The sequence below is a fragment of the Pleurodeles waltl genome, chromosome 2_1, assembly GCF_031143425.1.
Source record: "Pleurodeles waltl isolate 20211129_DDA chromosome 2_1, aPleWal1.hap1.20221129, whole genome shotgun sequence".
Lineage (NCBI taxonomy): Eukaryota > Metazoa > Chordata > Amphibia > Caudata > Salamandridae > Pleurodeles > Pleurodeles waltl.
In genome coordinates this window covers 497,001,567-497,014,022 of record NC_090438.1, presented here as the reverse complement: position 1 = coordinate 497,014,022, position 12,456 = coordinate 497,001,567, and positions in this window count along the sequence as shown.

Below are 12,456 nucleotides of genomic sequence, written 5' to 3'. Positions count from 1 at the left end.
TATTAGTAACTCTATGTTACAAGAATAAGGTGGATTTACAAAACTCCTCCAATTCCCCTGGCAGAATAAAAAATTCTACTCACCTCTACTTGTGATGTTAGTCATACAGAAACATTTTAAGCAATTTCTTTAAGGCATAGTGATGGTCAATGGCTTTGAGACAGCAAGAAAGGTTGTTACACAATATGGGAGCTAGACCAGTGTATGCACAATCTTTATAGCAAGATTTTTTAAAGACTGGCAGTTTGAGGTTGTTTTCAGATGCAGAGCGAAGTAAACAAGTAGGGAGATATTTGGGAAATCTACCCTGAAAATAGGCAGGGTCTGGGTTATTTACCGACCAGTGACTGAGGCAGAGGGATTTTCAAAACAAATCCTCTCCTCAACCTGGAGCCAGTGGAAAGTACTTTTGTAAGGGGCGATGTGCATGCTGTTGTCAAAGCGCAAATCAGACAAATTCTGTAGTGATTGTAGTTTTGCTATCAATTGTTTAGGAGGACCCAGAAAAAAGGAAACTGACTTTAGCATTGGTGGCACCCAGTGAAATAATTTTTGTTATTGCCCCCGCTAATTAATTCCTTCTTTACACTTTACTTCACTAACATCCACCAATGGTGCCTCTAATCATTCTGTAGCCCCTTTTTCATATTTATTTGATATCATTACTCATCCCAATGTAGACTCTCAGTGTGCTTTACATCAGAAACATATTATACAGAGACAATGTATCATACAAGTGTGTAAATCAATGTACAGGAAAAGTTACTTAAGACAATGAGGACTGAAAGATGTTGGAGTCACTTGTCACCCATACTGGTAGACATTATGTTAAGAGTGCGTGGGCTGGAGAAATGAAGGGTGCAGATTTTTATGATGAGCAGTTAACAAAGTCACTTTGCTGTGTTGCCTGTAAAGGAGAGAGCACAGCAGCACTATATCCAATAAGGAGGTATCTCCTAGTGTGCTGGTGTAACATGGGCTGCCTTGTAGCAAGGCTCACCACCATGCACAATAGTGCTAGGGTGTTCGTATAATGCCAAGTTTAGGTTTATACTTGAAGGCTACCTATCTAGCAGAAAATCCTATGCTTTGACACTTTACCACATTGTATGCATTCTTTATGATGCAGCATACATGCAAAGGTGCAAAGGTTAGGAGAAAATGAATCTTTTTTCCAAATGTATGCCTATCTCAATGCAGTATAATTTTTTTAGCTCTACTTTGTGTTATTTTAGGGCTTCTAGCAAACTCAGTTCAGGATTTGCACTAGAAAGCAAGACCCAAAACAACACTTTGAAGCAGTTTTGTATCACTTTTGTGATGCAAACCAGGTGCAAAGTGTTAGTGAATCCACTCATAAAAGTAAAACAATGGGAGTGGTGTTAAACTAATAAAATTGTGTTGGTACCCGAATAAATCATTTTTAGCAACCTTAGAGTGATAGAAGTTTGCATGCAACACTTTGAAGTCAGTTAGGCAGCTCAGAACTCAATCTGTTATATTAGAAGGATTCTTACTTAGGAACTCTGAGTAACTAAAGGAACTCTGTGACAAAAGCAGTAAGCCACTGAGCTATCATCTTAAAATACTGATATGTGATTTGCCTGTCACATTTTCTGCTTTGTGGCAGGAATATTTGCCCTCTATGAGACTGTACCCCAAAGCAAAATAGTGACTGCACAAATTATAGAACATTCTCTCAAGTGCATTAACCACCAGAGTTATCCTGCTGTTCTAATATCCCAGGTCAGCCTTTCCTTGGGCCATGGCACCTAGTACGATGACACCAGTCACACCACCTGAAAGACACCACTGAGTAAAATATAATAATCAAGCCTTGAAATGATGAAGGCTTGAGCAAGCTGCATACGACTGTCAAGAAGAAGCTAAGTAAACATTTTTTCAAAACCTTAAATTGAAAGTGGCAAGTAGAGATAGATGTATTAATTTGAGTGGAGAGTGAAAGCTTGTATTGAAGATTTTTACTTTAGTGATAGGTGGTGGGACCACTCTGCAGAAGGCTATGCACAGTCTGAGTTCCCATTTGGGCACCTACAGGCTCTGCAAGCAGAGTTTGTGCCGGCTGGATATCACTGTGTGAGGTTGAATGCCACTGAATATTGCAGCATCTCTGCCATCCCTGCATGGGGGAGCACTGAGCTTTTGAGCTTGCCGATGTGGGTGTCGCTGACATTGTGATGTATGCTTCACTGCCTTGAGCCTGCAATGCTTTGACTGGCCCGGAAAGGGCAGGGAAGTGGGCTCAGGGGAGGAGTGGCATGGTGGCTATTGGGGAGAGTGCAAACCAATTAATCCTATGAATAGCCAGAACTTAGATGCTCCATTGAAATTGTCTAATGACTGGAGTGCCTCGCTGGAATTTAAACTTTCATTGCTCCCCTCTGCATTTACTAATCTACTACAAAGTATCTAGTGGTGTTGTGAGATGGCTGCATTGTCTATTGAAATTGGCAATGAGTGGAGGGCTTCGCTGGGTTCCCTTGTGTCACTAATCAACTCCAAAGTAGCTACTGTTACTGTGATTAAAGAGAAGATTCACTAAGCCAGCTTGGAGAGCCTAAATGCAGACCAAGGCAGGCATACTATTGATTGCCTCAAGACTCAGAACGGTCAGAGTGCTTTTGAATCTGTACAGAACTATACAGTCACAGCTTGCACAGGAACAGGTCATCTTGGCTAATGTTTATTCTTTGAATCAAGTGCTAAAAATAGAAAGCACATGTATGCTAACAAGGAAAGCAAGAACCAAAAGAGACTGTCCCATGGCTGCCCAGCTTGTAAACTGCACTGTGATGAATGTGGGCAGACACCAGTTCAAAAGAAATTTAGAAAACCATTTGAGAGCTTAACAATACACCGTGACTGAGAATCTGCAAATCCCAGGAAGATGCCTAGGCACAAGAGGAGATGAGGAAATGCAGACAAGCTAGGCTCACAGAAGTGGCTGAGGCTCAGTGCACTGAAATGCTGCAAACTGCCAGAGATGAACCTGACAAACATGTAGGAAGAGGCCCTATGCAGGGCAGGGACCAAGAGCATATTAAGAGCACAGAAAGCACACTGGTGGAAGGTCCCCTGGTTCATCCAGTATGCAAAAATGGCTTAGTAATGCTACAGCCAAACCGGCTAATAAAAACTATGCAACAATTACAGTCAATGTTGAGTCTGTCTCAGTGGAAGAGCAGCCCTAGACTGTTAAAGGCACTGTACTAACAAGGACTACTATATATCAATGAAGAGGTCCTTAATGGGAGGCCAGTTATTTAGAATGATTAGAGGGCACATGGGCAAACATACAGCAATGTGCAAATGTAGAGAAAAGGAGCCCGAAATAGCAATTGCTAAACTTCAGAGGAATAATGAACATCTTGAGAACATATCATGACAATGAAACCTGAGGATCATAGGGATCCCAGAAGAGACAAATGCTAAGTGCCTGATTCACAAATGTAACCTTACCCTTTTGGTTAAGTTTATGATTGTTTGCTCTTTAAAGGTAAGCCAAACATATCTTTTTAAGTGCAGAGACTCAGCAGTCTTGATTACACTACTAGTAAAATGCCTTTGTTAATATCAAACAATTGTGAACTTACACAAAAGTGCCAGCTCATCTTTGTGAATCAGGCTGTAAGTCTTCTTTTACTGATATTTTGAGCACGTTGATCAATGAGGTAGTTTCACATAGATTCCATTTAGCACTGAAAAGGGATGTTTTCTGTGAATTATGGTTACAGGACAAGGTGGCACCCCCAAAACGCTATACAGCACATTGCTTCCAAAAAATCTACTTATATCTTATAGTGCTTTTTATGAATTCTTCATATATATCCCAGCTTATGACTACCAGAGTAGCCACCCCTGCTCAGACCAAAACATTAGGAATAACCCAAATAGGGTAAGACAGTTTTGCACGCACAAAGTGCTGCATGTGTGCACCACATGTTTGTTTGAACACTTGGATTTGCAAGGTATGTGTTTGTCTTTACGATGTCATTACTATCATGTGTGCCACTAAATGAATGTTATGTGACTCATCACTACTACAGAAGCGATATGTCATATTTGAAAGTTTGTTTAACCATACATTTATTTTTTCCTTAGTTGATATACTATAAATATACAGAAAAAGGAAGATAGGCCCTTTCCTTTGACTTTGTCGCACTTAGAATATATCAGAGATCAGATCCTTCTATAACCCTTAAGAAAGCTTGAGACCAGTAAATGGCTAATAAGAGGTGGAAACATATTGATGAGGTGGCCGATGATGAAGCATGCCACATTGCGTGGGGAGACCACCTAATCTAATATCTGAACATTTTAAGATTAGTTATCACCAAGGAAAAATAACACTCAGATAGATGGTGAGGTGTAAAGGACCTTCCTCCTCCATAAAAGGCCTCACAACGTTCTTGCGATAGCATGAAACAAGCATAGTTTTAAAGAGTTGCATGTTCCATTTTTCATGACATGTCATTTGAAATGGCACAGTGGGGCGCATCATGCACACATGAATTTTTTAAATTAGCTCACTAGAGGGCATGCACAGATTATTCAGCTGGATAGCTTGAAAGTTTTGTGAAGGGAGACACACACAATATTGCATGCGGCAGATGAAGCACAGGGCTTTGTTAGCAAAATGAAGAAAGGTAGCCTATTGGGCCAGGGCTGAAGTTATTTAAGGATCCTGCTAGGTGCCTAAACATACAACGTGTACCTTGTCACACTTGGAAGCACATCATCACATCTTTGGGGAGGGAGATGGACAACTTCCCCTCTACTCACAGTGGGCTAGTGGCCAAGGGGTTGGGGGCCAAGTGGGACCTCAGGAGGTGGAGGGCAGATGGGTGGGGGTTAAGGCAGGGGGAAGTGTTTGGTAAACGTGGAGGGTTGAAAATATAAATTTGAGCTAATGAAACTCAGAGAACTCAATTAATGAGTCACAACAATAAGGTTGTGTCCAGTGACATCTTTGTAGCAGCTGAATCATTGGGTATAACTTGCAATTTCATTACTCAAGATTCTTGGTTGGGATTTCAATGGTTTAACATGTGTAGCAAGCACCAGCAGATTAGATCTGAATGGGATACATTTGTATGCTTTTTATCTGCTTAATAGAGACATATGTATCAAAGGCAGACAGGGCTGTGTTCCAACAATTGGGTTCGACCTTTAGATACATGTTCTTCTCAATCCACATGCACAAACCCGATTGTCATTTCTGTTTTTAGAAAATACTCACAAGGTGTAAGATATGAGAGAACTTTAATGGATAAGAATTGTCAATTATCTATTGTGTCATTAGAGATTGCCAACTGCAAATTTACAGTGTGCTGTCTTTACGGTACTTGCACCAATGTTCCTTCCTATTTAACTTTGGAGCTGGTCAATTGGCTGAAACCATACATAATTTGTAGTGATAACAATTGTCTGTAACAATGCGCTTATCCTGCTCTATTTGCAACTCTCTAGGTAACATTAATTGGTCCCAGGTCCTGCACATTTCTGTATAAGTCTGGAGAACATTTCTATATTAGTCTAGTGAACTTTTATATTTTGTGTATTCTCTATGTAATCTTCGGATTTCATGTATATTGTAACCCAGAAGGAGTGTGCAATGTTATTACTTCAATGTGTGTTTTTTCACATGCCTTCAAAAAGTGCTGAGACTCTTCTCCTTGCACATTGCCTGCTCCCAGCACCTGAGAGAAAATTATGATTCATTCCCCTGCTCCCAGCATCTGAGGGAGAATGGTGACTCATCCCCCCAGCCCCCATGTCAAGCCATGTGAGAGGCTTCCTATTTAAACCACACCTGTGGTGCCTTTCATTGCTCGGCTTCAAGATACTTACCTATGTGGTTCCAGCTCCCAATTGGTTTTCAGTCTTCTGACTCCACTCCTGCTTTCTGGTTCTTACAGCCTTCCTTTGAACCAAGTCATCCTGTAGCTGAATTCCTATAAAAGAAAAGAAAAAAAGAGAAAAGAAGCATGTTACAGTAAGAATATTACTGTGCCCCCACACCACTGGGCTTTAAAGAATAATGATTATCACATTACTGAGAAATCTGAGAGAAAGACTGTCTGGACACTATGCAAGACTTTTTGTTTTATCAAAAAGGTCTCAAAAGAGATATCATTATTTTTGTTGGGGTGATTCTAAAAAGATCAACAATGTCAAACTTTGTGAACTAATTTAGTAGAGGGGTGTGGTGAAAAGTGATAACACTGGGCATTGTTTCTTGTTGAAGGACTTTGTTTACATAAAACTGATAGCAATCCAGATTATTGTCTTGTTGAAAACACTGTGACATTTTTACTCCCAAGAGACATCAATGCTGAAATAGGTGTTTAAGAATGCTTCTAATTACTGAAGCGTTACCTGTTAAGGAACTTTGACTCCATTTATTATTCTGCATATTGTGGAATAGGAACATTGGGATATTGTGCAACATGAGCAATGTATAAGAAGTTTAGAACACTGTAGCTTTGTCTGCTAAAAGATTCAGGGCAAGATATTTATTGGTGTGTATTTTGTCAATTTTTATTCACCTAAACATATACTAAGAAAGGTAGGCAAGTAAATTAATGCTCAAGGTTAATACTATTTCTGTCTTTTGCTCAGGGTCCTTTACTCACAAGACAGAAATCATCCCACTAGCAAGCACTGCAGATGCGAGGCTTCTCAGGACCTATTGTTTTATAACTTCTCTTCCTAACTTCCTATTCGCTCCCCTTTCCCCTCAGGACTCTTCGCTCACTGCTTGTAATCTAAGCAATGACGATCTAGTCCATAGGGGTGTGGGTTTTGCTCTTCATTCCTGCGGAATCCTGGATTTCGCGTGAATGGTCCAGGCTTGTCATTGTCCATTAGATAGATCATATGATATTACCATTTGTTTCAAACACAGAGGACTTCACACGGTTAGAGCCTTGGTTAGAAATTTGCTTAGGGATTTAGATTCAAGAGATGTTTGGGTGTTCAACCATAACAAAGTACATGCTGATGGTTTTACAATTTACTCCCTCCCACATGCACAGTATTCTTGTATTGACTATTTTTTGTTTTTTGTCTCGGATTATGTAATTAATCAATGTAGTATTCAAGGGCAAAAACAGCGTTTTCCTGATAACTCCCCCTTGCAGCTGACTACAACATTGAGATCACCAAGCAGATGGGCGTTTCCCAGAAATCTGTTACTTGTAAAATTTACAGATTTCATGACGAATATGATTACAGAATGTACCTATTTTTAATTGGCATACTTCTATTCTCCGGGGTGCTCCTAAAGGTACAATACAATGAGTGATAAGAAGCTATTACATTAGAAAATAAAAGAAGATGAATGACGCAAGGGTTAGATTATATCAAGTTATGCTACAGAGTAAGCATATTATGGTAACACAGAATCACCTGCCTGATGCCCATTCTATTTATTGATAAAGGCTGCAAATTATTACACAATTGGTTGGGGCATGGAGGCAGAAAAAGGTAATGCAATCCCTCAAATATCGTACTTCTATATAAGAGAACAGGGGACGAATATTAGCAAGATTAAGAATGTTTGGGGGACGGTGGTGACAGAGCCGGATGCTGTTTTAGAAATCTTTCAGCAGTTTTATATGAAATGACTGCTGCCTTGAGTGTTTAGATTGTGGCTATTTGGGGACTGTGCCTTTAAAGTGAGTAAAGTGTGTTTACGCTGCCAAATTCGATTCTGCTATCACTCAAGATAAGGTTAAGTTTGCTGTTCAATTACTAGGCTGCCAGACAAAATGCAATCCTTGATGAGTTTCATAAAACCTTAATGGAGGCAGTGCTTCCATTGCTAATGGATGAGATTAAAGATATACACCATACACTTCAATTACAGTTCTTTAGAATAAATGCAAACTAGTAAGAGAAAGGGGATCATATAGGTGGCCTATTTCTTTGATTAATGCAGATGGCAAAATATATTCTAAAATGTGGGCAATGCAGTTGGACACAGTACTGATAGAGTTGCTATTGGAGGAGCAACACAGTGTCTTTCCGAATCATGACACAACATCCCATTTCAATACAGTTTACTAGTTTTGATGTAGCTAATTGTTTGTCTGAACGGCCAGTATGATCCTTTTGGATGCAGAAAATGTGTTTGATGGGGTAGACTTGCCATTTGTCTGGCAGGTTGTGAGGCGAGTGCATTTTGGCAATACGTTCATCAATATTATAAAAAAAGTAGGTACAAAAAACTACTGGTTCTTTCACACTGTTGGGCCATCTTTCTTCAAAATTCCTGAGAAAGAGAGTTACTTTCCAGGGGTACCCTTTCTCACCTTTATTATTTGTAATATCTTTGTAGCCTTTTCTGGTTAAGATCAAAGTAGAGAGACAGATACTGGGGGTACAGCTAAATTTGATGGAGCTAAGGGTTGCCGATTATGTGGTTGACATTGAAACGTTTTCACAAAATGTCATCAGGCTATTGAGAGTCGAAACTATTGCTTTGAAATTTGGAAGATTTTCAGGGTAAAAGCTGATTCCGGAGAAAACTGAGGTCTTAACTAATTATGGTGTTGACCAAATTATTTATCAAACTAAATCTGTGGTCAAATATCTGGCATCACGATCTCTGCCAAACCACATACGTTCTTTTAACTGAACTGCAAGAGTCTTTTGACAAGTACGGTTGCTTTAATGTATTTTGTGGGAGAAGACACCTGATTAGTTTCGATGGCAGGTGCGACCTGGTTAAGAGGATCATTCTCCCCAAGCTCCTATAGTTGTTTCATTCTATTCCTGTTTATATCCCACAGGCTTTCTTTTGCTAATTTAAAGTGGCTACGTCTTTCTTTTTCTGAGGACATAAAAAGGTCAGGCAAGCCAGCAAATATTAAAAAAATCCTCAATAGTGAGCGTAGATGAGTATTGTTTGATCTTAAATGTTATTAATGGATGTTGAAGGGTAAAAGAAGGACTAAGTCGATAAAAATCCCCATCCCATGGGACTTTGGTCATTATATGAACTATGCTTAGGAGCAGAGGCTTCTGGATTTTGTGTATTGGACCCAAACTACAAGAAAAGGGTTAGATTTAAGGTCGTTTTGGATGTGAAAAAGCTTTGGACTCAGTAGTGTAAATGTTTGGGCACACCCGAAGATACACCTGTGCCTCCCATTGGACGTTAAACATATTCTGCCAGGATTTTTTTAACTTTTATGATAGCAGTGCTAATCTATGAGTATAATCATATATTACTCTTAGAAGTATGCCATATTTATATAGTAGACTTCGCTCTTATGAGGGTTTGGCTACTGTGTATGAGCTTCCCAGTGGTGAGTTTTTCAAATATCTTCAGGTTCGCTACTTACTTACCCAGTCAGTGGTACACAGATGCGACTGAGTTGCTAGAAGTCCTTGGCATGCAACTTACCCAATGTTAAAACTATATTTACATTATTCAGACACCACTTACCGCACTGTAATGAGGCACTAGCGGTAGCAATGACAAACGAATTTGGGGAAGTGCGAGAGATGCCATAATTAATTGCTTTGTCCGTAGCAGCCAAATATCATCTGTTGGTGAATTTTAAGACTGAAAATCAACTTTATTATACTCCCACTTGCTTAAACAGCTGGATTGCAATATAGATTCTAAATGTATCCGATGTTGGATAGATAACACCGATAATCTACATATGCTTGTACTTGCAATGGTTTGAAAGATTATTGGATTGATAATGCATCTACATTTTTGAAGGAATTTAATAGGGGTATAATATTAACTCCATCTAGTATTTTACCAGGGCCGGCGGTTGAGTCATTGCTATCAAACTACATTGATTTATGTTGTGTATCAATAATAGTGGCTTAACTGGTTGTAGGCAAGACAATGTAAGGATTTAAAGTCACCTAACTTTGCATAGTGGTGCAGACAATGCCATCTATCTTAAAGATAGAGTCAGTTGTAGCATCTTCCCCAGCCCTGGAGCATACACATGAATGACACCACACAGGAGCTGAACTCAAACATTACTTTATTCATCAGCAAACACGTATTGTGCATTACATCATTTGTTCTGCTTTCAGCATACACTAACTTACTGTGCATTGAATCATACTATATGTTAACCACATCTCAATGCCTCCCATCCTTTGCTTACTTTCTGTTCAGAGTTTGCCTACAACCACCTTCAAGAGGCTACATCTCCCACTTTGTTAAACAAAAAGTGGAAACATCTACAAATTCACATTTCCTCTATTAATTAGTAAAGCACTCTCACTTGTCTGCCACCTCAGGTGGTTCGAGATGATTGAGGCTCACCCTGATTGGGTCTCAGCACCATAGGCTCAGGCTCTACAATCGGACGGGCTGGCAGGGTTATTTCCCGTACAGTTTCAGGACTAGACAGGTGTCTCTGTAAATTTTCAAATGTGATGTGCCTAAGTAATGGATTGCCCAGGACAATGTGCTGTCACTGTATGTCATTTGCATGCCACAATCTGTAATGAATCAGCAGCAAAAGGAGTGTCTGTTTTTCGTATATGTTTCTGCTCAACCAGTACCCAGTCTCCTTTGTCAAAAACCATCCATTGGGCATGGCAACGTTGATCTGTTTCCATTTTTCTTTTCCGAGCCATGTTGATGTTTAAAATCTTGTTAGTATTCACTGATCCATCTGACGTACAGTGAGATCATTTCATTATGAGTGGTCTCCCAAATAGCAAAGGGGCTAGACTTTCACCAGTTGTGGATTGAGGATGATTGATAGGTCCACGGAGCCTGACACATGGATTGGTTCAAGTTGATTCCCTCCATTGACGCTCACTGAATGACCCTCTTGAGGGTGCCCATGAAACACTTGACTACACCATTGGCAAGGGCTAGAGAAGCATACTCTTTTGGTGTTTGATGATGAGACAGACAAGGAACTTTTGAACTCTTTGCTGTGAAATGGTGGTCCTTAATCAGACATGGGAATTTAGGGGATGCCCAATGTTGCAAAAAGGTAATCAAGCCATTCTATGATTTTGTCATGAGTTTTCGAGGATAGGTCTTTCACTGAATGGAAACGTGAATATTAGTTGATGACTACCATGAAATGGTGTCCATTTCCTAAGTCCCAAAAAGATCAACAACAAATCTCTCCCTAGCATGGACAGGAAATCAGACATTGTTACTGGATGTTGTGTCACTTTGGGCGATAGGTGCAAATGTGGCATGACTTCCGCACCTTTCTTTTCTCTCTCATCTAGCCGAGGGACCCACACTCAAACTCTTAGGGCCCGATTCACAAAGGTTAACTTAGACCAAAACTCTAAGTTTAGACCAAAATTGTAAACTTAGATGAAAAGTCTAACTTTACTCATAATAAAGTTAGACTTTTGGTCTAAACTTACACCAAAAGTGTACACTTAGGACAAAAGTCTAACTTTACTACAAGTATAGTTAGACTTTAGGCCTAAACTTTTGATCTAAACTTGGGGCCTGATTCACAAAGATAACCTTAGACCAAAAGCCTAAACTTCGGCCAAAAGTCTAAGTTTAGACCTACAGTCTAACTACTCATAGAAAAGTTAGACTTTTGGTCTAAGTTTATACTTTTGGTATAAGTTCAGATCAAAAGGGTAAAGTTAGACCAAAAGTCTAAAGTAAGGGCAAAAGGGTAAAGTAAGACTTTTGGTCTAACTTTACACTTTTGGTGTATTATATATGTACTCATAGTAAAGTTAGAGTTTTGATCTAAGTTTATACTTTTGGTCTAAGTTCAGACAAAAATTCTAAATGTAAACCAAAAGTCCAAAAGTCTAACTTTAATACTAGTGAAGTTAGACTACTAGCAAATTTAGACTTTTCGTCTAAACTTAAAGTTTTGTTCTAAGTTTACCTTTCTGAATCGGGCCCTTAGTTCTATTTTTGTGCCCACAACACCACAGTGTCCTTCATGGGTCAGCTGGATGACCCACTGTATTAGGCTTCTAGGTATGACAATACTCAAGCCTCTTACTATCACACCTTCTTGGGTAACTGCTAACTCATCCTATGCATTCTTGAACTTTTGGAATTAAACATCATCGGCCAGGAGCTAGGTGTTTCTCCTTCATGATTGTGTGTTAATCAATTTTTTCATTACGTTCAAGTATTTGTCTGCATTGGTTGCAGTAATGATTTCTTCCACAGATAGAGCAGATGGTGCGCTGGAGTTTACAATAAAGTTAAAAAATGTTCAGCTGTCTTGGCTGTCAAACTGTGATGATGTAGCTGCACTAGTGAAAATAGTCCACTGTGTTTTGATCCTTCCTCGTTTATATACAATGTAATCATAGTCTTAACCCCCACCTCTCTATGCAAGAGGGCAAAATGGCAACATGGTGGTCCATTATGATGGTGAATTGTTTTCTGTAGAGGAATACATGATAGTGTTTGCAGGCGCACACCACAGCTAAACTCACCTT